This window comes from Pseudophryne corroboree, chromosome 6, assembly GCF_028390025.1.
Source record: "Pseudophryne corroboree isolate aPseCor3 chromosome 6, aPseCor3.hap2, whole genome shotgun sequence".
NCBI lineage: Eukaryota > Metazoa > Chordata > Amphibia > Anura > Myobatrachidae > Pseudophryne > Pseudophryne corroboree.
In genome coordinates, this window is record NC_086449.1 from 657,615,648 (window position 1) to 657,641,158 (window position 25,511).

Here is a 25,511-nt window from a genome sequence, read left to right on the forward strand (position 1 = left end):
TGGCTACGCTTTGTATCACCGCTTTCCATAAGAGGCACACAGCTGACAACCTCTTACAGAAACAGAGGAACATCATCGCAGAATGGCTTACCCCAATTGGACTCTCCTGGGGATTTGTGACATCGGACAACGCCACTAATATTGTGCGTGCATTATATCTGGGCAAATTCCAGCACGTCCCATGTTATGCACATACATTGAATTTGGTGGTGCAGAATTATTTAAAAAACGACAGGGGCGTGCAAGAGATGCTGTCGGTGGCCAGAAGAATTGCGGGCCACTTTCGGCATTCAGCCACCGCGTGCCGAAGACTGGAGCATCACCAAACATTCCTGAACCTGCCCTGCCATCATCTGAAGCAAGAGGTGGTAACGAGGTGGAATTCAACCCTCTATATGCTTCAGAGGATGGAGGAGCAGCAAAAGGCCATTCAAGCCTATACATCTGCCTACGATATAGGCAAAGGAGGGGGAATGCACCTGACTCAAGCGCAGTGGAGAATGATTTCAACGTTATGCAAGGTTCTGCAACCCTTTGAACTTGCCACACGTGAAGTCAATTCAGACACTGCCAGCCTGAGTCAGGTCATTCCCCTCATCAGGCTTTTGCAGAAGAAGCTGGAGACATTGAAGGAGGAGCTAAAACAGAGCGATTCCGCTAGGCATGTGGGACTTGTGGATGGAGCCCTTAATTCGCTTAACCAGGATTCACGGGTGGTCAATCTGTTGAAATCAGAGCACTACATTTTGGCCACCGTGCTCGATCCTAGATTTAAAACCTACATTGTATCTCTCTTTCCGGCAGACACAAGTCTGCAGAGGTTCAAAGACCTGCTGGTAAGAAAATTGTCAAGTCAAGCGGAACGTGACCCGTCAACAGCTCCTCCTTCACATTCTCCCGCAACTGGGGGTGCGAGGAAAAGGCTAAGAATTCCGAGCCCACCTGCTGGCGGTGATGCAGGGCAGTCTGGAGCGAGTGCTGACATCTGGTCCGGACTGAAGGACCTGCCAACGATTACTGACATGTCGTCTACTGTCACTGCATATGATTCTGTCACCATTGAAAGAATGGTGGAGGATTATATGAGTGACCGCATCCAAGTAGGCACGTCAGACAGTCTGTACGTATACTTGCAGGAAAAAGAGGCAATTTGGAGGCCCTTGCACAAACTGGCTTTATTTTACCTAAGTTGCCCCCCCCCCTACAGTGTGTACTCCGAAAGAGTGTTTAGTGCAGCTGCTCATCTTGTCAGCAATCGGCGTACGAGGTTACTTCCAGAAAATGTGGAGAAGATGATGTTCATCAAAACGAATTATAATCAATTCCTCCATGGAGACATTCACCAGCAGCAAATACCTCCAGAAAGTACACAGGGACCTGAGATGGTGGATTCCAGTGGGGACGAATTAATAATCTGTGAGGAGGGGGATGTACACAGTGAAAGGGGTGAGGAATCGGACGATGAGGAGGAGGTGGACATCTTGCCTCTGTAGAGCCAGTTTGTGCAAGGAGAGATTGATTGCTTCTTTTTTGGTGGGGGCCCAAACCAGTCATTTCAGTCACAGTCGTGTGGCAGACCCTGTCGCTGAAATGATGGGTTCGTTAAAGTGTGCATGTCCTGTTTATACAACATAACGGTGGGTGGGATGGACCCAAGGACAATTCCATCTTGCACCTCTTTTTTCTTTCATTTTTCTTTGCATCATGTGCTGTTTGGGGACTATTTTTTTGAAGTGCCATCCTGCCTGACACTGCAGTGCCACTCCTAGATGGGCCAGGTGTTTGTGTCGGCCACTTGTGATGCTTAGCTTAGCCATCCAGCGACCTTGGTGCACCTCTTTTTTTCTTTGCATCATGTGCTGTTTGGGGACTATTTTTCAAAATCTGCCATCCTGTCTGACACTGCAGTGCCACTCCTAGATGGGCCAGGTGTTTGTGTTGGCTGCTTGGGTCGCTTAGCTTAGTCACACAGCTACCTCATTGCGCCTCTTTTTTTCTTTGCATCATGTGCTGTTTGGGGACTATTTTTTTGAAGTGCCATCCTGCCTGACACTGCAGTGCCACTCCTAGATGGGCCAGGTGTTTGTGTCGGCCACTTGTGTCGCTTAGTTTAGCCATCCAGCGACCTTGGTGCACCTCTTTTTTTCTTTGCATCATGTGCTGTTTGGGGACTATTTTTTTGAAGTGCCATCCTGCCTGACACTGCAGTGCCACTCCTAGATGGGCCAGGTGTTTGTGTCGGCCACTTGGGTCGCTTAGCTTAGTCATCCAGCGACCTCGGTGCAAATTTTAGGACTAAAAATAATATTGTGAGGTGTGAGGTGTTCAGAATAGACTGAAAATGAGTGTAAATTATGGTTATTGAGGTTAATAATACTATGGGATCAAAATGACACACAAATTCTATGATTTAAGCTGTTTTTGGGGGGTTTTTGTAAACAAACACCCGAATCCAAAACACACCCGAATCCGACAAAAAAATTTCAGGGAGGTTTTGCCAAAACGCATCTGAATCCAAAACACGGCTGCGGAACCGAATCCAAAACCAAAACACAAAACCCGAAAAATTTCCTGTGCACATCACTAGTGATTAGTATATATGTTGTTTACTTTACATTTAAAGGCCTATGAATGCTTTCTATATTTGATTTTTATTCTTACTTATAACTAATAAAGCGGATGGGTCTCCTATATGCCAGCATGAACTGATTAAAAGAAACTGGCTCTAGATCGGTTCAATACTGGCCATTTGCACATGGACATTACATATTTCAGGTCTAAAATGTAAAAGTAATGAATATGCCATGACAACAATATACCAAAGGAATTGTCCTGGCAAGATTATTTTCATACATTCAGGGGGACTGATTGCTGGTGAGTCCACAAAGATAGAATGGATTGCAGAATGGATGCAATCTATACTACATCTCACTCCAAAGTGCTGTGATTCTCAAGCCAGGAACCAAATGAACCCATTACTGGCACCTTCTCTGAAAGTCATGACCATTTTCTGCATGGCATTTTAAATGGCAGTGAAGAGTTAAAAGCCACCAGCCCTACTTCTTTAATCTGTGGGTGGATCAGTGCTTCCATGTATGTTCTGGATTCAGAGGCTCATCTTTAATGGGTGCAGGGTGTGCAGGACTCATATTCTTCAACACTTACCTCTTTGGAGCAGCGCTTCAGTGATCACTGAGGCCATTGTTCCAGAAACCTGCGCCATTGTCTAGAAGGGAGGGGCCTGCACACTGTACACAGGCCCCTTTAATAAGCCCTTCTGTCTGGATCTGTTAAGCTTTTGTCCTCAGAACACTTAAAAAAGGATTTAATGTAAGTAAATGAAATAGGTTCATTTAATAGGAACACTTTGATGTGATGAGAAAACCAGGTGAGAGGACATTAAATATGTACAAATGGTAGGCAGAGATGGAATTTGTAAACTGTGTACATATAGATCAGCTCCTCTCTAACACTGAAGAGAAGAAAATTACAATTCTTTGAAATCAGGTTCTAAATGCTATTTCGCATAATCATTTGGAAAGGAAAACGTTGAAGCATAATCTACTGCTATGCATATAATGTGCACTGTTATATTTCCAACTGTTGATTCCAATATATTTCAAATAGAAAAGATTAGTGGATACTGCCACCTCTTGTTTTTTCATTGGTCCTTTACATATCATCAAGACTTCTAAAGCATTCAGTACACAAAGCACCCAGCAAATTAATGTTGACTTCAGTCGAGAACTGAAAAGGTTTAAGCTCTGGAGACGTGTCAGCATCACTTAGCTTCCTTTTGGTTTTAACTTTCACTAAATCAACACTTTAGTTTGCCCTGAGATAATCAGAATAATTTTCAGCTTTGTTCAAATAGAACATATCAAGGTCGAATATGTAAAACTTTACAGTACAGTCAATAAATGTTACGGAGGAATTCTCTAACTTTCCATCATACTGCTACTAGACTGGTTTTTCTTTTACACTGCAAATCAAATTATTGCAGTGGAAATGTTGTTTTCTTAATGGTTTTGTTTAAGCTACAGTACAGACCGTTTCTTTTCGATATAGGTTAATCTTAAATCAAGGCTGATATTGCATTCTGGATCCATTGCTTTAGAGATGGTGTCAGTAAATACTTTATGATGAAATCATCCAGCTGGTGGAAAGATGATTGGATTATCCGAGATGGTATCAGACAGTTCCTGAAGACAGAACACGTGGGATAATTTCCATCTGTGAACGTTGCTTTGCTTTTGGGAATTGGAAAATAGAGTTTGTTGTATGTATTAGGACGAAAGATTTGCATAGCAAGTAGTATGATGAGTTATAGAAGCACTGCATCTGCAACACACCGTGACATGTCTTGCTTTAGAGAGATAATAATGCTAATAAAAAGATACATAAATCATTTTTCCACTTAAAATTGCACCCAAATAAAACAAATGCAAAAGAAGGAATCAGTCAGAGATAGTGATTTTCCTGTTGCTCTGTGTAGATATGTAGCAACCTTATGCTACTCAATGAAATACAGATGGCACGCGGGCTAAATGGGTAAAAGCCTCAAGCACTGGCCCTGAGAGAGAGAGAGAGAGAGAGCGAGAAACTGTGCATACAAGACTACAGGTCACAAATCTCTCAGGGGACGAGGAAAATCCTTTTTATTTCACATTGAAGGTGAAATGATTCCTTATGATACACAGTATTAACATTGAAACAAAACAATGTGCTTGTATAAGGTAAAGTAGCATACCTCCTAAAATGACCCGCTCCAGGAGGGATAGAATGCTCTGCTCCTGGACTTCCCTCTTACTGTATGATTGCCATCACCTGTACTGAAACACCTTTCTTATCCATTAACCAGTTCAACACAGGTGTCGGCAATCTTACAGTAAGAGAAAAATCCTGAAACAGAGTATTGTGTCCCTCCTGGAGAGGGTCATGTTGGGAGGTATGCAGTAGTGCTTCTCAAATCCAGTGTTCAGGATACACTGACAGGGCATAATGTGTCAGTCAGTAATGAATACAGCAAGGAGATCTGGAAAATATGCACTATTAGTGTTTCTTGAGGACTGGATTTGAGAAGCACTGGTATAAGGAGGTCCAGGTGTATTTTCTCTTCACCACACACCAATCATTCTGCTCAACACCATGGTCAGATCAGCTTTAGCCCTACATTTAGCCACCTGTGAGTGGGCAGTACATGTCGGAAATGGTGTGTGTGCAGGCAGGGGTTTATCTAGGGGTTCGATCACCTCTGGCAAAGTAATGGGCTGCCCCCCCCCCCCCCCCCCCCCCACACACACACACACACACACACACGCACACAGACACATATTTGAAATAAGGAAGGCGTGTCGAAAAAGGAATGTGGCCTTGTGGCCACACAATAGTACTTCCAATTCAAATTATGCCACACAGTATCATCACATTACACCGAACAGTAGTGTCTCTTATTCACGTTACGCCACACAGTAGTAGCCCTATAGAAAACACCGTCTATACAAGGCATATGGGAAATGCAAATAGAAAATGGAAATGTGGACCAGTGCTAATAAATATATTTCTATTTTTATATGGGGAATGCAGTCAAATCGCATTTTGCCACTAGAATATCTGGTCCCGCCCATAGGCACACACATATACACTTACATGCATACTGTCACACACACAAAACACATACATATGAAATACAGTACAGTTATGCATGCAGTATATACAAATACAGTTACACACATGTACACATATATACAGTAGTGATGAGCACCGGAAATTTTTCGGGTTTTGTGTTTTGGTTTTGGGTTCGGTTCCGCGGCCGTGTTTTGGGTTCGAACGCATTTTGGCAAAACCTCACCGAATTTTTTTTGTCGGATTCGGGTGTGTTTTGGATTCGGGTGTTTTTTTCAAAAAACCCTAAAAAACAGCTTAAATCATAGAATTTGGGGGTCATTTTGATCCCAAAGTATTATTAACCTCAATAAGCATAATTTCCACTCATTTTCAGTCTATTCTGAACACCTCACACTATTATTTTTAGTCCTAAAATTTGCACCGAGGTCGCTGGATGACTAAGCTCAGCGACCCAAGTGGCCGACACAAACACCTGGCCCATCTAGGAGTGGCACTGCAGTGTCACGCAGGATGGCCCTTCAAAAAACTACTCCCCAAACAGCACATGACGCAAAGAAGAAAAAAAAGAGGCGCAATGAGGTAGCTGTGTGACTAAGATAAGCGACCCTAGTGGCCGACACAAACACCTGGCCCATCTAGGAGTGGCACTGCAGTGTCAGGCAGGATGGCACTTCAAAAAAATAGTCCCCAAACAGCACATGATGCAAAGAAAAAAAGAGGCGCAATGAGGTAGCTGTGTGACTAAGCTAAGCGACCCAAGCAGCCAACACAAACACCTGGCCCATCTAGGAGTGGCACTGCAGTGTCAGACAGGATGGCAGATTTTGAAAAATAGTCCCCAAACAGCACATGATGCAAAGAAAAAAAGAGGTGCACCAAGGTCGCTGGATGGCTAAGCTAAGCATCACAAGTGGCCGACACAAACACCTGGCCCATCTAGGAGTGGCACTGCAGTGTCACGCAGGATGGCCCTTCCAAAAAACACCCCCCAAACAGCACATGACGCAAAGAAAAAAAGAGGCGCAATGAGGTAGCTGTGTGACTAAGATAAGCGACCCAAGTGGCCGACACAAACACCTGGCCCATCTAGGCGTGGCACTGCAGTGTCACGCAGGATGGCCCTTCCAAAAAACACCCCCCAAACAGCACATGACGCAAAGAAAAAAAGAAGCGCAATGAGGTAGCTGTGTGACTAAGATAAGCGACCCAAGTGGCCGACACAAACACCTGGCCCATCTAGGAGTGGCACTGCAGTGTCACGCAGGATGGCCCTTCCAAAAAACACCCCCCAAACAGCACATGACGCAAAGAAAAAAAGAGGCGCAATGAGGTAGCTGTGTGACTAAGATAAGCGATCCAAGTGGCCGACACAAACACCTGGCCCATCTAGGAGTGGCACTGCAGTGTCACGCAGGATGGCCCTTCCAAAAAACACCCCCCAAACAGCACATGACGCAAATAAAAAAAGAGGCGCGATGAGGTAGCTGTGTGACTAAGATAAGCGACCCAAGTGGCCGACACAAACACCTGGCCCATCTAGGAGTGACACTGCAGTGTCACGCAGGATGGCCCTTCCAAAAAACACCCCCCAAACAGCACATGATGCAAAGAAAAAAAGAGGCGCAATGAGGTAGCTGTGTGACTAAGATAAGCGACCCAAGTGGCCGACACAAACACCTGGCCCATCTAGGAGTGGCTGTCAGGAATCGACTCACCAAGCTGACATCTGTCCGCCGCTGCGGACTCCGTCCTGGGTCCCTGCGTTCATCTGTCATCCGCGTCTCTGCCATCAGACGCCATCCTGGGCCTGGGAGCGCTCCTGTGATAGCGGGCGTGTAGCACGCCGCGTTCCCGCTAGGCCGCAGCATGGGCGCCGCCATGACAGCCTCCAGCAGTCAGCATACGGCGGCCAATCCGGTGCTTGGCCGCACCCACTTTTCCTCACTCCACCAATGACTGTTTAACAAGGGGTATATATGAAGCTGCAGGATCAGTCTGCAGGCATCCTGAACTTTGTGTCACTCCTGCGACTCATGTGTAAGGATCTGGTTCCTGTTTCCTCCGTGTACCTGGATACCTACCTGCTGTTCCGTGTTCCTGGCTTTCTACCTGAGACTTTGTACTCCTGGTTACTTTTCACAGCTCCGTGGAACTTCAAGCCCCAGCAATACCTACTTCCATCTACAGGCTTCACACTCATCACCATCTCTGTGTGCTTCAGCCTAGCAGTAGAGACTGACTCCAGGTGTGTTCCATCTCTCCACCTGTGATACAGCTTGCTTGCTGCCAGTGCCTCATCACCTGCACTGTGAGTCAGACTCCTGCCTCTGCTACCAGGTTTGCTATACAACACCATCTCTGCTGGTTCCATGTTTTAATCTGCTCTGGTTCCCATACCAGAATATTCTCTGCCAAATTATCACTCATCTGTTATCATCACTACCGGTTATTATTTCATCAGTCACCATTCATTCTGTTACCATAGACTTTCAGCTGCCACGCTGTACAATTGACATTTGCATTTCCTACTGTTATTTTCTGCTGCCGTTTTGTGAACCATCTGTTTAATAAATATCATTGCGCTCATGCGCAGAAACATAATCCAGCCTCCTCGTTTTCTCCCATCCACCTCCACTGACCCACTAGCGCCCCCTCCGGGGACACAGACAAAACCAAGTCTGACAGTAAGTTCAGGATCGATGGACTCGGATGGTGGACGGAGTGTGGGGTCAGAGGCCTTGCAAAATCTGGTCTCCCGTCTGGATGGTCAAGAGGCTGCGCAGCAGCAGATGTTCCAGTTCCTGCAAGGGATGTCCTCCCGGATAGATACACTACAGCAATCCCTGCCTAGTGTACTCACTTCTACAGTTCCTGTTACTCCAGCACCTGCCAGTACTGTGAGTTCCTCAATGCCGGCTGCATCAGCTCCAGTGTCACGTCTGCACCTGCCCGTGCCAAGCAAGTATGATGGCAGCCCAAAGTTATGTCGCGGGTTTCTCAACCAATGTGAAATCCAGTTTGAATTGTTGTCACATAATTTCCCCACGTCAAGATCCAAGGTTGCCTACATCATCTCTCTACTTTCTGGATCTGCTTTGAGTTGGGTGTCTCCTCTGTGGGAACGTGCCGACCCTCTGATTAACAACTATACAGAATTCGTGTCAACCTTCAGACGGATCTTTGACGAGCCTGGCCGTGCAACATCAGCTTCTGCAGACCTAATCCAACTTCGTCAAGGTACCCGTAGTATGGGACAATATGTCATCCAGTTCCAGACGTTGGCCGCAGAGATTCAGTGGAACAATCAAGCCCTGGTAGCAGCTTTCTGGCATGGACTCTCTGATCGGATCAAGGACGAACTGGCAACCCGCGATCTTCCTGTACAATTGTCTGATTTAATTTCCCTGTGCATCAAGTTGGACTCTCGCATCCGCGAACGCAACAATGAACGTGCTCGGAGTGAGCCACACAGATCAAGGATGATACCTTCCGTACAGTTCCAGTCTCCACCTTCTGATGAGCCTATGCAAATAAATAGGTCCCGCCTAACTCCTGAGGAGCGGTCAAGAAGACTTCGTGAGAGACTTTGTCTTTATTGTGCGGCTGCGGGTCACCAGATTAATTCCTGCACAGTGCGTTCGGGAAACGCCAGATCCTGACTTGTAAAGGAGGAGTCAAGTTGGGATCTTCTAGACAAGCTCCTTCTAATCAAGACCTTATCCTTCCTGTGACTTTAGAGACTTCAGTTGGGCTTCAGTCTGCATCAGCATTAGTGGACTGTGGAGCCGCAGGAAATTTCATCACCCAAGCTGCGGTAAATAAATTTTGCTTGCCTGTATGTGAACTTTCTTACCGAGTCTACATTACCGCCGTGGATGGTAGCCGAATCTCCAAGGGGAATATTTCTCACCAAACTGCACCAGTGGTTTTGGGAGTTGGGTTCCTACACTCAGAATTAATAAAGTTCTTAGTCATTCCTCAAGCCACCCAGGAGATCGTTTTGGGCATGCCCTGGCTCCAGCTACACAATCCACAGTTTGACTGGTCAACGTTACAACTTACTTCATGGGGTTCACATTGCCATCAGTCCTGTTTAGCCCAAGTTTGTCCAATCAAGTCTACTGAAGTAAAAACCCAGTCAAGTCTTCCTGCGGCTTATCAAGATTTCTCTGATGTCTTCAGTGAAAAGGCCGCGGATGTCCTGCCGCCCCATAGAGAATGGGATTGTCCCATCGATCTCCTTCCTGGCAAGAAGCCACCTAGGGGGCGTACCTACCCGTTATCTGTTCCTGAAACTGAAGCGATGAGCGACTACATCCGGGAAAATTTACAGAAGGGATTCATCCGTCCTTCATCATCACCCGCTGGTGCAGGCTTCTTCTTTGTTAAAAAGAAGGATGGAGGACTGCGTCCATGCATTGACTACCGGGGTCTCAATGACATTACCATTAAAAATAGTTATCCATTACCACTCATTACCGAATTATTTGACAGAGTTAAAGGAGCCCGCATCTTCACCAAGCTAGATCTCCGCGGTGCCTACAACCTCATCAGAATCCGGAGTGGTGACGAATGGAAGACAGCTTTTAACACTCGAGATGGTCATTACGAGTACCTGGTAATGCCATTCGGGTTGAGTAATGCCCCAGCAGTGTTCCAACACTTTGTGAACGAAATCTTCCGTGACGTTCTGTATAAATACCTCGTTGTTTATCTGGATGATATCCTCATCTTCTCCCAAGATCTTCCCTCTCATCGTCTACAAGTCCGTGAAGTCCTCCGACGTCTTCGTGAGAACCGGCTCTACGGTAAACTATCCAAGTGTACCTTTGAAGTTTCCTCTATACCCTTCCTGGGTTATATAATTTCCGGATCGGATCTCCAGATGGACCCGACAAAGTTGGAAGCCATTGCCAATTGGTCCATTCCAAATTCTCTCAAGTCTATTCAGCGGTTCCTGGGATTTGCCAACTACTATAGGAAATTTATTCGGGGATTCTCCACTATCATCGCTCCTATTACCAACTTAACTCGGAAAGGGGCAGACCATTCCAACTGGTCAGAAGAGGCTTTAGCGGCCTTCCAGAAGATCAAGCTGGCCTTTATGTCTGCTCCAGTTCTGTCCCAGCCAGATGTAAACAGACCGTTCGAGTTGGAGGTGGATGCCTCTACAGTTGGAGTTGGAGCTGTTCTCTCTCAGAAGGGAACCGATGGGAAAATCCACCCCTGTGGATTTTATTCTCGTAAATTCCTCCCTGCAGAAGCTAACTACTCCATTGGAGATCAAGAACTACTGGCGATTAAGCTGGCCCTCGAGGAATGGAGGTATCTCCTGGAAGGGGCCAAACATCCGTTCAACATCTACACGGATCATAAAAATCTGCTATATTTAAAGGCAGCCCAGTGCCTTAATCCTCGCCAGTCCAGGTGGGCTATGTTTTTCTCACGTTTTAACTTTAAGCTTCATTTCCGCCCAGGTTCGCAGAATGTTAAAGCTGACGCCTTATCCCGATCTATGGAATCCGAAGAGGAAACGCCTGACTCAGTTCCACATTCCATCCTGAGTCCAGTGGTATTTGCTGCATCTCAAGTCTCCCCAGCTCCTCCTCCTGGTAAGACTTTTGTTTCCCCAGAACTCCGTCCCAAGTTGCTGTCTTGGGCCCATCAATCCAAGTTCACTGGTCATCCCGGTGTCCTGAAAACCTTCAAGTTCCTCTCTGAGACATACTGGTGGCCAAAGATGAAAGCTGACATCAAGGATTTCGTAGCATCCTGTCCTAAGTGTGTGCAGCACAAGACTCCTCGTCAGTCTCCAGCAGGTCAGTTACAACCATTGTCTATTCCTAGTCGCCCTTGGTCACACCTGTCCATGGACTTTATCTCCGACCTTCCTCCTTCTCAAGGATACAATACCATCTGGGTTGTAGTGGATAGATTTACCAAGATGGCCCATTTTGTTCCTCTCCAGGGTCTCCCTTCTGCCCCAAAACTCGCCCAAATCTTCCTACGGGAGATTTTCCGCTTACATGGTCTACCCTCAGAAATAATATCCGACCGAGGTGTACAGTTTGTAGCGAGGTTTTGGAGGGCTCTCTGTTCTGCCATGCAGGTTAAACTGAAGTTCTCGTCATCTTACCACCCTCAGACGAATGGGCAGACAGAGAGGGTAAATCAAGAACTAGAGACATTTTTAAGATTGTATGTTTCATCTTCTCAGGATGACTGGTTTGATCTGCTCCCATGGGCCGAGTTTGCCCACAACTTCCGCTACCACACTGCTACTGAGACAACTCCATTCTTTGCAGTATATGGGCAACATCCTCGTGTTCCAGACTTCCAAGAACTCCCTCACATGGATGTTCCTGCTGCCACTACTGCCCTGAGTCAGTTTTCTTCAATCTGGAGGAAGATTCACATTTCTCTCAAAAAGGCCTCCAGCCGGTATAAATACTTTGCTGATCGCAAAAGACGCGCAGTTCCTAGCCTGAAACCTGGGGACAAGGTTTGGCTGTCTACCCGGAACCTCCGTCTTAGGGTCCCGTCTATGAAATTTGCACCACGTTTCATTGGCCCCTTCCCTGTCGAAAGAGTCATCAACCCTGTGGCCTACAAGCTGAAGTTACCACCTTCTCTGCGAATACCTAATGCTTTTCATGTTTCTCTCCTCAGACCTTTAGTCCTGAATCATTTCCAAAGAGCTCTTCCAGTTGGCCCCAAAGTTCGAACTCAGCGGGGCGTGGAGTTCGAGATTGGCAAGATTCTGGATTCCCGTTGCCGGTATGGACGTCTTCAATACCTTGTCGATTGGTCCGGTTATGGCCCAGAGGAGAGAAGTTGGGTGAATTCGTTGGATGTCCATGCTCCAAGGTTGGTCCGTATCTTCCATAACACTCATCCTTCCAAGCCACGTGGGTGTTCGGTGTCCACCCTTAAAGGGGGGGGTACTGTCAGGAATCGACTCACCAAGTTGACATCTGTCCGCCGCTGCGGACTCCGTCCTGGGTCCCTGCGTTCATCTGTCATCCGCGTCTCTGCCATCAGACGCCATCCTGGGCCTGGGAGCGCTCCTGTGATAGCGGGCGTGTAGCACGCCGCGTTCCCGCTAGGCCGCGGCATGGGCGCCACCATGACAGCCTCCAGCAGTCAGCATACGGCGGCCAATCCGGTGCTTGGCCGCACCCACTTTTCCTCACTCCACCAATGACTGTTTAACAAGGGGTATATATGAAGCTGCAGGATCAGTCTGCAGGCATCCTGAACTTTGTGTCACTCCTGCGACTCATGTGTAAGGATCTGGATCCTGTTTCCTCCGTGTACCTGGATACCTACCTGCTGTTCCGTGTTCCTGGCTTTCTACCTGAGACTTTGTACTCCTGGTTACTTTTCACAGCTCCGTGGAACTTCAAGCCCCAGCAATACCTACTTCCATCTACAGGCTTCACACTCATCACCATCTCTGTGTGCTTCAGCCTAGCAGTAGAGACTGACTCCAGGTGTGTTCCATCTCTCCACCTGTGATACAGCTTGCTTGCTGCCAGTGCCTCATCACCTGCACTGTGAGTCAGACTCCTGCCTCTGCTACCAGGTTTGCTATACAACACCATCTCTGCTGGTTCCATGTTTTAATCTGCTCTGGTTCCCATACCAGAATATTCTCTGCCAAATTATCACTCATCTGTTATCATCACTACCGGTTATTATTTCATCAGTCACCATTCATTCTGTTACCATAGACTTTCAGCTGCCACGCTGTACAATTGACATTTGCATTTCCTACTGTTATTTTCTGCTGCCGTTTTGTGAACCATCTGTTTAATAAATATCATTGCGCTCATGCGCAGAAACATAATCCAGCCTCCTCGTTTTCTCCCATCCACCTCCACTGACCCACTAGCGCCCCCTCCGGGGACACAGACAAAACCAAGTCTGACAGTGGCACTGCAGTGTCACGCAGGATGGCCCTTCCAAAAACTACTCCCCAAACAGCACATGACGCAAAGAAAAATGAAAGAAAAAAGAGGTGCAAGATGGAATTGTCCTTGGGCCCTCCCACCCACCCTTATGTTGTATAAACAGGAAATGCACACTTTAACCAACCCATCATTTCAGTGACAGGGTCTGCCACACGACTGTGACTGAAATGACGGGTTGGTTTGGACCCCCACCAAAAAAGAAGCAATTAATCTCTCCTTGCACAAACTGGCTCTACAGAGGCAAGATGTCCACCTCATCATCATCCTCCGATATATCACCGTGTACATCCCCTTCCTCACAGATTATCAATTCGTCCCCACTGGAATCCACCATCTCAGCTCCCTGTGTACTTTGTGGAGGCAATTGCTGCTGGTCAATGTCTCCACGGAGGAATTGATTATAATTCATTTTAATGAACATCATCTTCTCCACATTTTCTGGATGTAACCTCGTACGCCGATTGCTGACAAGGTGAGCGGCGGCACTAAACACTCTTTCGGAGTACACACTTGTGGGAGGGCAACTTAGGTAGAATAAAGCCAGTTTGTGCAAGGGACTCCAAATTGCCTCTTTTTCCTGCCAGTATAAGTACGGACTGTCTGACATGCCTACTTGGATGCGGTCACTCATATAATCATCCACCATTCTTTCAATGGGGAGAGAATCATATGCAGTGACAGTAGACGACATGTCCGTAATCGTTGTCAGGTCCTTCAGTCCGGACCAGATGTCAGCATCAGCAGTCGCTCCAGACTGCCCTGCATCACCACCAGCGGGTGGGCTCGGAATTCTGAGCCTTTTCCTCGCACCCCCAGTTGCGGGAGAATGTGAAGGAGGAGATGTTGACAGGTCGCGTTCCGCTTGACTTGACAATTTTGTCACCAGCAGTTCTTTGAACCCAAGCAGACTTGTGTCTGCCGGAAAGAGAGATCCAAGGTAGGTTTTAAATCTAGGATCGAGCACGGTGGCCAAAATGTAGTGCTCTGATTTCAACAGATTGACCACCCGTGAATCCTTGTTAAGCGAATTAAGGGCTCCATCCACAAGTCCCACATGCCTAGCGGAATCGCTCTGTGTTAGCTCCTCCTTCAATGTCTCCAGCTTCTTCTGCAAAAGCCTGATGAGGGGAATGACCTGACTCAGGCTGGCAGTGTCTGAACTGACTTCACGTGTGACAAGTTCAAAAGGTTGCAGAACCTTGCACAACGTTGAAATCATTCTCCATTGCGCTTGAGACAGGTGCATTCCACCTCCTATATCGTGCTCAGTTGTATAGGCTTGAATGGCCTTTTGCTGCTCCTCCAACCTCTGAAGCATATAGAGGGTTGAATTCCACCTCGTTACCACTTCTTGCTTCAGATGATGGCAGGGCAGGTTCAGGCGTTTTTGGTGGTGCTCCAGTCTTCTGTACGTGGTGCCTGTACGCCGAAAGTGTCCCGCAATTCTTCTGGCCACCAACAGCATCTCTTGCACGCCCCTCTCGTTTTTTAAATAATTCTGCACCACCAAATTCAAGGTATGTGCAAAACATGGGACGTGCTGGAATTTGCCCAGATTTAATGCACACACAATATTGCTGGCGTTGTCCGATGCCACAAATCCACAGGAGAGTCCAATTGGGGTAAGCCATTCTGCGATGATCTTCCTCAGTTGCCGTAAGAGGTTTTTAGCTGTGTGCGTATTCTGGAAAGCGGTGATACAAAGCGTAGCCTGCCTAGGAAAGAGTTGGCGTTTGCGAGATGCTGCTACTGGTGCCGCCGCTGCTGTTCTTGCGGCGGGAGTCCATACATCTACCCAGTGGGCTGTCACAGTCATATAGTCCTGAGCCTGCCCTGCTCCACTTGTCCACATGTCCGTGGTTAAGTGGACATTGGGTACAACTGCATTTTTTAGGACACTGGTGAGTCTTTTTCTGAGGTCTGTGTACATTTTCGGTATCGCCTGCCTAGAGAAATGGAACCTAGATGGTATTTGGTACCGGGGACACAGTACCTCCAACAAGTCTCTAGTTGGCTCTGCAGTAATGATGGATACCGGAACCACGTTTCTCACCGCCCAGGATGCCAAGGCCTCAGTTATCCGCTTTGCAGCAGGATGACTGCTGTGATATTTCATCTTCCTCGCAAAGGACTGTTGGACAGTCAATTGCTTGGTGGAAGTAGTAAAAGTGGTCTTACGAGTACGACTTCCCCTCTGGGATGACCATCGACTCCCACCAGCAACAACAGCAGCGCCAGCAGCAGTAGGCGTTACACGCAAGGATGCATCGGAGGAATCCCAGGCAGGAGAGGACTCGTCAGAATTGCCAGTGACATGGCCTGCAGGACTATTGGCATTCCTGGGGAAGGAGGAAATTGACACTGAGGGAGTTGGTGGGGTGGTTTCCGTGAGCTTGGTTACAAGAGGAAGGGATTTACTGGTCAGTGGACTGCTTCCGCTGTCGCCCAAAGTTTTTGAACTTGTCACTGACTTATGATGAATGCGCTGCAGGTGACGTATAAGGGAGGATGTTCCGAGGTGGTTAACGTCCTTACCCCTACTTATTACAGCTTGACAAAGGCAACACACGGCTTGACAAATGTTGTCCGCATTTCTGTTGAAATACTTCCACACCGAAGAGCGGATTTTTTTGGTATTTTCACCAGGCATGTCAATGGCCCTATTCCTCCCACGGACAACAGGTGTCTCCCCGGGTGCCTGACTTAAATAAACCACCTCACCATCAGAATCCTCCTGGTCAATTTCCTCCCCAGCGCCAGCAACACCCATATCCTTCTCATCCTGGTGTACTTCAACACTGACATCTTCAATCTGACTATCAGGAACTGGACTGCGGGTGCTCCTTCCAGCACTTGCAGGGGGCGTGCAAATGGTGGAAGGCGCATGCTCTTCACGTCCAGTGTTGGGAAGGTCAGGCATCGCAAACGACACAATTGGACTCTCCTTGTGGATTTGTGATTTCGAAGAACGCACAGTTCTTTGCTGTGCTTTTGCCAGCTTGAGTCTTTTCATTTTTCTAGCGAGAGGCTGAGTGCTTCCATCCTCATGTAAAGCTGAACCACTAGCCATGAACATAGGCCAGGGCCTCAGCCGTTCCTTGCCACTCCGTGTGGTAAATGGCATATTGGCAAGTTTACGCTTCTCCTCCGACAATTTTATTTTAGATTTTTGAGTCCTTTTTTTACTGATATTTGGTGTTTTGGATTTTACATGCTCTGTACTATGACATTGGGCATTGGCCTTGGCAGACGACGTTGCTGGCATTTCATCGTCTCGGCCATGACTAGTGGCAGCAGCTTCAGCACGAGGTGGAAGTCGATCTTGTTCTTTCCCTATTTTTGGAACCTCAACATTTTTGTTCTCCATATTTTAATAGGCACAACTAAAAGGCACCTCAGGTAAACAATGGAGATGGATGGATACTAGTATACTTATGGATGGACGAGCGACTGCCGACACAGAGGTAGCTACAGCCGTGGTCTACCGTACTGCGTCTGCTGCTAATATAGACTGGATGATAATGATATAAAAATATATATATATCACTACTGCAGCCGGACAGGTATATATTATATAATGACGGACCTGCTGGACACTGTCAGCACTGCAGACTCCTAAAGTAAGCTACTAGTATCAAGAAGATAGAAAAAAAAAAAAAACACCACAGGTAGGTGGTATACAATTATGGATGGACGAGCGACTGCCGACACAGAGTTAGCTATAGCCGTGGACTACCGTACTGCGTCTGCTGCTAATATAGACTGGATGATATTGATATAAAAAATATATATATATCACTACTGCAGCCGGACAGGTATATATTATATAATGACGGACCTGCTGGACACTGTCAGCACTGCAGACTCCTAAAGTTAACTACTAGTATGAAGAAGATAGAAAAAAAAAAACCACCACAGGTAGGTATACAATTATGGACGAGCGACTGCCGACACAGAGGTAGCTACAGCCGTGGACTACCGTACTGCGTCTGCTGCTAGTATAGACTGGATGATAATGATATAAAAAATATATATATATCACTACTGCAGGACAGGTATATATTATATAATGACGGACCTGCTGGACACTGTCAGCAGAATGCGTTTATAGAATAAAAACACCACACGACGAGTGTTTAACTTTTTCAGGCAGACAATCACAATATACTGGTGGTCACTGGTCACTGGTCAGTCACACTGGCAGTGGCACTCTGGCAGCAAAATTGTGCACTGTTAAATATATGTACTCCTGCTATAACTGCTCCCCAGTCTCCCCCACAATTAAGCTGTGTGAGCAGTGAGCACTCAGCACAGTCAGATATACATAGATGATGCAGCACACTGAGGCTGAGCACAGATATGGTATACTGTGTCACTGTGTATCGGTTTTTTTTCAGGCAGAGAACGGATTATATTAAATAATAATAAAACTGCACTGGTGGTCACTGGTCAGTCACTAGTAAACTCTGCACTCTCTGAGTACTCCTAAGCTCCAGTAAATCAAGTGTCTCACTCTCACTATCTATTTCTATTCTAAACGGAGAGGACGCCAGCCACGTCCTCTCCCTATCAATCTCAATGCACGTGTGAAAATGGCGGCGACGCGCGGCTCCTTATATAGAATCCGAGTCTCGTGATAGAATCCGAGCCTCGCGAGAATCCGACAGCGGGATGATGACGTTCGGGCGCGCTCGGGTTAACCGAGCAAGGCGGGAAGATCCGAGTCTGCCTCGGACCCGTGTAAAAAGGCTGAAGTTCGGGGGGGTTCGGTTTCCGAGAAACCGAACCCGCTCATCACTAATATACAGTCACATACATACATACATACATACATACATACATACATTTTTACACGCTTATTCACATGCATAGTCACACACTAATACACAAATAAATACAGTAGATACTTATACACACACAAATATACATATGGGGTAAAATTAGGGGATTCTGTACTGGAAAAGGACTTAGGTGTCCTCATAGATAGCAAGCTAAGCAGTAGTACCCAAAGTAGGACTGCAGCAAAGAAGGCTAATAAGGTATTAGCATGCATAAAACGGGGTATTGATGCTAGGGACGAGAGTATTATACTCCCGTTATATAAATCACTAGTGAGGCCACACCTTGACTACTGTGTACAATTCTGGGCACCGTACTACAAAAAGGATATCCTGGAGCTAGAAAAGGTACAGAGGAGGGCGACTAAACTAATTAAGAGCATGGAGACGATGGAATACAAGGAAAGGCTTGAAAGACTAGGCATGTTTACATTGGAAAAGCGGAGACTAAGAGGGGATATGATCAACATCTACAAATATATAAGGGGACAATACACAGAGCTTGCGCGGGACCTGTTTTTGGTTAGATCAGCACAGAGGACTCGTGGACACTCGCTCAGGTTAGAGGAGATTCCGCACAATACGGCGTAAAGGCTTTTTCACGGTAAGGACAATACGTGTTTGGAATTCCCTGCCGAGGGAGTTGTAATGGCGGAATCTGTCAACACCTTTAAGAATGGGTTAGATAAATTCCTAATGGATAAGGATATCCAGGGGTATGGTGCATAGTCATGCATTATAGTTACTATAAATAGGGATAAAATGCAACAGCTGACAGCAGCATCAGTCAGAAATTTTAGTCAAATCATCATGCATAGAAGACCACAAATAGGTTGAACTCGATGGTCAATTGTCTTTTTTCAACCTCAGATACTATGTTACTATGTTACTATGTTACATAGTCACACACATACATAAATTCAGTTACAGACACACATACCAGTGCCGTAACTAGACATTTTAGTGCTGTGTGCAAGAAACAGCATCAGCGCCCCCCGCATATACAGAGCAGGGCCAGTGCGCGCCGTAGGCGCGTGTCAAAAATATAGGGGTGTGGCTTTATGGGGAAGGGGATCGGCCACATAGATCTGTTTTACACCCCCCATACAGATGGGTCCACAGTTATCTTGACTAGTTTTCTGCACCTAGGCACAACATGACTTATTAGAATAAACCCTTCATCTATTGTTCTCAGCTGCAATACAATACAGAGAACAATACAGCAGTCCGACTGGCCAGTCTCAGTTAATCCTATTAAAGGTCAAGATAAACAAGGACCCAACTGTACGTAAAAAAGGGACAGTGCGCGCTGTAGTCACATTACACCGCACAGTAGCACCCAGTAGTCACATTACACCACACAGTAGCGCCCGTTAGTCACATTACATTGCACAGTAGTGCCAGATAGTCACATTACACTGCACAGTAGCGCCCGTCAGTCCCATTTCGCCGCACAGTAGCACCCGATAGTCACATTACGCTGCACTGTAGTGTCCATCAGTCACATTATGCCACACAGTAGCGCCCGATTGTCACATTACACCACACAGTAGTGGCCGATAGTCACATTACGCCGCACAGTAGCGTCCGTCAGTCACATTACGCCGCACAGTAGCACCCGATAGTCACATTACGCCACACAGTAGTGGCCGATAGTCATGTTACGCCACACAGTAGCGTCCGTCAGTCACATTACACCGCACAGTAGCACCCGATAGTCACATTACGCCGCACAGTAGTGTTCATCAGTCACATTACGCCGCACAGTAGCGCCCGATAGTCACATTACGCCGCACAGTAGCATCCGTCCGTCACATTACGCCGCACAGTAGCATCCGTCAGTCACATTACACTGCACAGGGCTGCTGGGATCTGTAGTTTATGTTGAGTCTGATTACAAGTGAGGTGTGGTGCATGCTACCGGACACTGGCACCAGCACTAACAGACAGTCACTACCCCCTGGCCATAAATGGCACCACCGGGCGGCGCCACCTCCTTGCCTGGCACCTTTGGCAAGTGCCATCCTGGCCAATGGGTAGATACACCCCTGTGTGCAGGTGCTGATATTGCAGAGTTACTGTATATAGGCACACACCAGCTCATGGCTCATACTACGAACACACCAGTTACTTGATAGCAGGTACAGCCATACTCACTGTTACATGTACAGTGGTGATGAAACAGAGCATGATCAGAGTGGGGTTTCATACAGGTCCCCAGCTGGTGAGTGTATGCTGCAAATGAGTAGCAATGGAGGGAAGCCGGAACAGCTTCTATAGCACATATTAACCAGGTATCTCATAAGAGATAAGCAGGAGACCCACCATGTTACTCTACACAGTGTCAAGATGGCCCCTGCACATGCTCAGTAGAGATCTCTGTGCCCATCTTGGGATAGGGCATGAAGCCTCCCTGGAGAACAGGAAGATTGGAGTTTGCACAGTACAATATCTAGCCATTTGTATCATTGGTTGGATGATTTCTGGCTCATTTGCATCCTTTTAGTTTAGTCAAAAGAAGAGAAAGGCTGACAGCAGTATACTCTCTAGTGCATTTTCTGCCATACTGGTAAAGATTTTCTTGATTTTGGTTGTGTAAGTTTGTTATATAGCTTTTCGCGCCCTTTCATATGGAAAATGCATAGTTTTGCTGATAATGGAGAAGGCTGGTGTTCTAGTAACTACAGTCGCTTAGCACCCCCGCTCATGTATGTTACAGAATAGCTTGATAAGGCTGATTGAACTGAAACCATGGGTTCTGATTTACTGCTGCAGCAGACATTAGTAGCAAATGCCTTTCCCTTAACAACCTGTATTTTCTCTCTTAAGTGTAGATTAGGTTTCTAAATCTTCTATGTTTTGGAGACTTTGAAAAGTACTGGTGCCCTTGGGTCAAGTATTTCTTTTCTTGTACTGGCTCCATATAAGAACGTAAGGATAAACCCATTGTGTCAGTATAAATAGCATTTGATTTCTCCATCTGGAATAGCAATCTGAGAAAAACAAGATTAATCATTGTAGCACATACTTATTGCACATAAATTACGGGAGGTTGCTCAAAAGAGAAATCAACACAATTCTCAGCCGCCAAATAAAGAAAAAAAAAACCAATAAGATGAAATTCATCATAAAACCCGGCATTCTCCCTGGATTGGGAAATTCTGACAGCAGGCACATTATGGTTTCATTTGAAATGGGTTTTTTTGTGATGTTGGTCATCGGGACGCTCAGGCCAGCAGTAGTAATAACCATTTTAATTATTTATTTCTTTTTAAAATAAAATAATAATAAGAACTCATAAAAACGGGCGTTAGAATCAAGCGTCCAGCAAAACCTAGTAAAAGCTTTCAGATGACTTCTAAAGAAGTCATGTAAGAAAACGTGAAGTACAAAATGCTGTGATCAAACTCTGAGGATCATTGATGAACGCATCTCAAAGCTCTTTTGCATAAAAGTAAAATTACCTGCATTTCAGTAACTTTTTATTTTTAATGCCATGTGTATATAGCCTTCAGTGAATGATTTTTACTGCCACAGGGCATAAATGGATGACTGGATATTAAAGAATGCAAAGAAACAAGGGTCACACAACATCTTGAAAATTTAAGACAGTATGTCCTCCTGGATCCGGCCCCTTTATCTAAATCACATGACTATAGCTATAGTTGCACCCCACTGTGTGATCCCGTACATCTTGACATCGCACAGTGGGGAAGATAGTGCCATGATGATCACATGATCCACCTCCCCGAGTGCATGTGTTTTTGCCACTTGCCTTCAGGCTCTCCCAGGGATGAAGTACCAAAAGTAGGCTATTACAGCGATTACAAGAAATAACTGTTTACTTTTGATGATCAACTATCTGGTTAGATGGCTGGCTCAAAAACAAGAGTACTAGAGGGCTCTCTTGATGTGTCTATTTTTTATATGGAGCTCTGTGGCTACAGTCCCATCAACATCATTATCAGGGCCGTAACTAGGGTGGTGTGGAGTGTGCTACTGTACACAGCGACCGCAGGGTAGAGGGCTCTGTTGGTGGCCCTTGTCAATTTTCTGTTTTAATTACTTTCACTTGTAGCTTCCCTCCCCTCTTTGAAGCCCGGCATCTCCTGACCGCCCCTGTCTTCTTCCTCCACCCCTTCTGTCACTGATACCTATGCGACAATCATGAACTAAACTTGAGAGCTCTTTGTTATTCAGTCATGCTGTCCTTTATCACATTTCAAGATGCTGACATACTCGGGATTCAAACCCATTGCCTGTGGCATTGAGCTATCTGCCCTTACATAGAAAGCTTAAGAATTCTAACTATTTGAAGCTTACCTTGTACTTTGTGAAAAAATGATCAGCATTGCAGCTGAACAGATCCATGTTGTTTGTGCCTGTAAGTGATTGGATGTGTGGCTGCACACTACATACTGTACTGTAGATCTGCTCAGTTACAATGCTGATTATTTTTTACAAACTACAAGTAACTTCATATAGTTAGAAATCTCGTTGTTTTTATGAAGGATCAAACCCAGGGTATGGCAGTATATTGAAATCTGTTATTTAATAAAGGTATTGTAACTGAATAACAAAGAGCTCCCAAGTTAAGTATATGAATGTGGTACAGTATAAAGGGTATTTGTGTCCAAATCCATTTCCTTGCAGTGTTCTAAGTGTGTACAGTATATATATATATATATATATATATATAAAATGTATAATGGTGTGGTGTATTAAGACAGATTTCACCCACATAATTGGACACATTGGATTATTGTGCATTATTTTGCAACAACCGAACACCTCAGACCTGATCTACAGTACTTACGACTGTCATTTAAAACCTCTTAACCAAGTGACACTCTACAAGTATCACTCCGCAAGTGTAAACAGTACCAGCTCTCAAAGATACTGCTCACAGGAAATCAGCACATGACTGATATTTCTGACAGAAACATTTCCCAAAATGCCAAACTTACAATATAATTCAAATGATATCACATCAAACCTCATCACACATGACTTGTACAAGGATGATCTATTGAAGCAGCCACTTCAGAATCAGCAAACATCTGTACCACACTACCTTATCTCCACAGAGAACTATTTTGTTACAACAGGGACCATTTTATAAGATAGATATACCACTCTTGGGTGTGCAGTCGCAATCTAATATACGCATGCCTTGGGTGTTTGAACACACCAAGGCTTGCATACAGGTGGAGCCACACTAATCTTGGGTCCGTCTGTGACTAGGTGCAGCGTCTTGCCGGGTGCACCGCCGGGAACGAATGGGACGCGGATGTGTCGTAGACGCGCACGCACCCCATTCACTTTGAATGAGAGCGCCTGTGTATGCCTAGGTGCAGCGTCTTGCCGGGTGCACCGCCGGGAACGAATGGGACGCGCATGTGTCGAAGACGCGCACGCACCCCATTCACTTTGAATGAGAGCGCCTGTGTATGCCTAGGCATGCCACTCGCCCCCACCTGCACTGTAGTCAAGCTCAGTGAGCATGGCTCCATCTGTATATCAGAGCGCGACCGCACACCCAGGAGTTATATATCTATTATATATATCATGGGAAGGGGCATCATAGCATGGGTTTTCTCTGGGATTAGTATTGTCATGCCCCTTATGTCCCTATTTGGGGGGGGTTCTCTTTCTGGCACAGGGTACCAAGAACTCTGGCTACGGCTCTGTTCATTAGTAATCTGGCCCTGGACCGGATTACCCTGTTTATCCAGCAGACAGTCCTATGTGTACACTTATGTCTGGCTCCGCTGAGTAATGTTGTAGTCCCATTAATTACAAATAGTGCAAATGCTGGCAATATGTGCCACTACTTAGTGCTGTAATGCTGTATCTGATAGTCTGGTCCTCAGGGAACGGAACTCAGGCAAATGTCTCAGTTCAGCCACCCAGAACACACTGTAGATGGCAATTCCAACTACTATATGTGACTCGCTACACAAACACTGTAGTGAATGTGTGGGCAGAGGTACTTAAGATGCATCCACACAGTGAGATATTGATTTATGTGCGATTTTGACTATGTGTGCTTGCGATTTTGGCTATGGCTGATTTTGACTATACTTTGTACTAGATAGTCAAAATTGTCTTGCCTGCACAGTTTTTTTTTTCTTGCAATACCGACCTCATGGTACAGTGCATAGGTATCGCAAGCTGCGTACACACAGTTAAAGTGGCAGGGATATATCGCACTGTGTGTATGCACCTTTAGACTAGCACTCAGTCAGACCCACTGGCCTCCTCCTGCACCATGCATAGAAGCAGTGCTGTATAGTTGGATGTGAAAGGGTTTCATTAAGTGTGGCTGCTGTACAGTGTATATTCAAACATGGGTGGCTTCTGCGTGTGCATGTGGGCACAGATCAAGCACACAACACCCATGATGTATTTCTCTTTCTGTGGAAAGTTTCTTCAGAAGGCATATACTGTACTGTGGTGAGATATGCTTTTCCATTCAAGTATCAACATGCAGGAGAGGATTTTAAGTGGCAAAACTTACTCTGACCAATGCATGTAAAACTTCATAAAATAACAGGAAGGAGGTGCAAGAGAGTACGCTTGGAAATCAAATGGACAGTACACGGTGATCAATTATAATACAGTGCCACCTACTGTCCGTCTAATAAAGTTTCCAAGCAATATTCAGCCTGCAGCTGTTGCCATACTTCAACAAATACTACCAGTATGAAATAAGGTGAAATAGCTTGGCTATAAACTCACTGCTACTATACATACTCAACATTTTCCTTGGATGATAAAGTACCTGTCTTGCCACTAGAGGCATATATATATATATATATATATATATACACATATATATATATATATATCCATGAAGCTGTTTTGTTTTGTTCCATTACCATTTCCACTTTAAAGATGGAAATGAAAAGTTCAAAAACATGAAAATACTACATTTCCAAACTTCCATACCTTGCTTAAATAGCTAAGCCTCAATTTAATCCTTAATTTGCAATGTGCTAGCTTTCTTAGCATCAGATCCCTGCTGGCAGTAAGTAGCAAGAGGTCTGCTTGTAAAGCATCCTGATTGGCA

General features: G+C 45.8%; 1 protein-coding gene across 5 annotated transcripts in view; it reads left to right on the forward strand.

Annotated features, from left to right (window-relative positions):
• Positions 1 to 25,511, forward strand: part of TENM2 (teneurin transmembrane protein 2) — a 1,540,328-nt gene that overhangs the window by 690,931 nt on the left and 823,886 nt on the right. The window lies entirely within an intron of this gene.